The sequence below is a fragment of the Cebus imitator genome, unplaced genomic scaffold (genome assembly GCF_001604975.1).
Source record: "Cebus imitator isolate Cc_AM_T3 unplaced genomic scaffold, Cebus_imitator-1.0 Scaffold681, whole genome shotgun sequence".
Lineage (NCBI taxonomy): Eukaryota > Metazoa > Chordata > Mammalia > Primates > Cebidae > Cebus > Cebus imitator.
In genome coordinates, this window is record NW_016107996.1 from 612,164 (window position 1) to 614,779 (window position 2,616).

A 2,616-nucleotide genomic window follows, 5' to 3' on the forward strand; every position below is an offset into this window, starting at 1 on the left:
TGGATGTAACATGTAGATACTTCAGCCAGGTACAAGCCTTAAGACCAACATAGGAAACATCTGGATACATTATTAAATCACAGATCCAGGAACACACACACACACACACACACAGACCACTGAGGTCAATGCACTGGATCATGACCGAGGCCCAGAATTCTTCATTCATAACAAACACTTCGGCTCATTCTGATGAGTAGGTGAGTAGAACAGCCCAGAGTAGGGTGAGTAGAACAAGAATTTTAATTATTACTGGCTAAGAGTGTAGACTAATAAAATCCTTTTAGAGGGCCATTTGGCAATATCTATAAATATTTCAAATGTGTATATCCTAAGAAGACACAGCAAACTCACTTCTAAAAATTCATATTGCAGTATTACAGATATACACATTCAAAATTTTATTTATGTATATATGAAGTTATTTGTTGCAGCATAGTTTATAATAGCAAAACATATGGAAAACCCAAATTGACTAATAGGGGCTGGTTAAATAAAAATGGTAACCTATGCATTGGGATATAATACACCCTTAAAAAAGAATAAGTGTTCACTTTTTGTGATGATAGGCAAAGGTCTCCAGGATATATCGGGATATATTGGATAGGGAAATGGGGCAGGATAAGGAACAATGTGTATAGTATGTTGTCATTTGTGATATTTCTTTTTGAGATAAAAATAGAAGGCCAGTCATGGTGGCTCCTGCCTGTAATTCTAAAACTTTGGAAGGCTGAGGTGGGCGGATTACCTGAGGTCGGAAGTTCGAGACCAGCCTGACCAATGTGGGGAAACTCCATCTCTACTAAAAATACAAAATTAGCCAGGTGTGGTGGCACATGCCTTTAATCCCTGCTTCTTGGTAGGCTAAGGCAGGAAAATCTCTTGAACCTGGGAGACAAAGGTTGCTGTGAGCCGAGATTGCACCATTGGAAGCAGAGTTTGTGGTGAGCTGAGATTGCACCATTGCACTCCAGCCTGGGAAACAGGAGCAAATCTCCATCTCAAAAAAAAAAAAAGAAAAAAAAGAAATATATATTTTATGTCATATACATTCATATGTGCTTAGTATAATCCTGGAAAGAATTAACAACAGTGGCTATCTGTAAAGAATGTAATTAGGTGGTGGGGGAATAAGGTTGCGTGCAAGATTTTATATAGCTTTATACTTCTGGAATCATGTGAATGCAGTGCCTATTTAAAAACTCAAATAAAATGAAAAATATGTATATTTTCCCCGGAGGCCCATGATGGCAATCACGAGTAGAAACTACTCAATATGGACATTCTTCTCTGTCTTGGTTTTAGAGACATCTTTAGATCTAACTGGGAATGCTGTGTGGAGTATAATTTTCAGTCATGTCACATCTCTAAGCAGACACAAATCTTCCTCAAAGCTAAGCAGAAAAAGATGGCTAAGTTTTTTGTTGGGGGAGGGCCCTTTAAAGTTAGCAAACAGTAAAAATTTCAGTAAGAGCCGGGCGCGGTGGCTCAAGCCTGTAATCCCAGCACTTTGGGAGGCCGAGGCGGGTGGATCATGAGGTCAAGAGATCGAGACCATCCTGGTCAACATGGTGAAACCCCCTCTCTACTAAAAATACAAAACATTAGCTGGGCATGGTGGCGCGTCCCGGTAATCCCAGCTGCTCAGGAGGTTGAGGCAGGAGAATTGCCTGAACCCAAGAGGCGGAGGTTGAGGTTGCAGTGAGCCGAGATCGCGCCTTTGCACTCCAGCTTGGGTTACAAGAGTGAAACTCCGTCTCAAAAAAAAAAAAAATTTCAGTAAGGTTAAAATCAGGCTGAAGATACCTGCAAAACATAGTTTCAATAATTTGTTGTACATATTTATGTGGATGATTTTTATCATTTACTTTAAGTTTATTGGCAATACTTTTTCTAAAGCCCTCAATTACTTCAGTTGCTTCCTCAAAAGAGCTGGAAACTCTATGGAGAACATAAATACTTCTTGCCCTTAAGAGGGTTAGCATCTGGAGGGAAAACTAAACACTACCCAAATGTCTCAACTGGCTAAGTTAACAAATATGATCAGTGTTGCTGAGGAGGAATGGTCCCCAAGATTTGAGGGACTCTTGTACTCAGAACTGAAAATTAGCAGAGGCCAGTTAAGATACATTTAGTAATTTACTCAATTTCTTGGAGAATTAATCTACCAAAGATCAACACTAACTAGGCAGCATTCAGACCCATCCTTTTAGAGGGTTAAATAAAACCTCGGGGAACGACGAGGATGGGATTCGAACCCACGCGTGCAGAGCACAATGGATTAGCAGTCCATCGCCTTAACCACTCGGCCACCTCGTCACATGGTAAATGTGGCAAAGTCATTTTCTTCCTCCGCGCAGTTAGTCCTGTAATAATACGATTTCTAATCGCCCTTTTTCTGGCTTAATCCGGATGCAATCCTTACAAGCACACTCAGAATCGGGCACTTTTAGGTACATTCCGCAGCAACCACAAAAGTGATCCATGACATCCGGAGTGGGTCAATTACTTAGCACACATCAGACGAACAGATAGAAACAGCTCGCCGAGGCGTTAAACGTGGATCCTGGCTGAACCCCGGAATGAATGGACGTAGGATTTCAACCCTGGATTGCT

The 2,616-nt window shown here is 41.0% G+C and overlaps 1 non-coding gene across 1 annotated transcript; it reads right to left on the reverse strand.

The window, feature by feature from the left end:
• Nucleotides 1-2,237: 2,237 nt before the first annotated feature.
• On the reverse strand, nt 2,238-2,319 carry TRNAS-GCU. Its single transcript has one exon. It is a non-coding gene; the product is annotated as a tRNA-Ser (tRNA).
• Between the last annotated feature and the right edge of the window lie 297 nt (nt 2,320-2,616).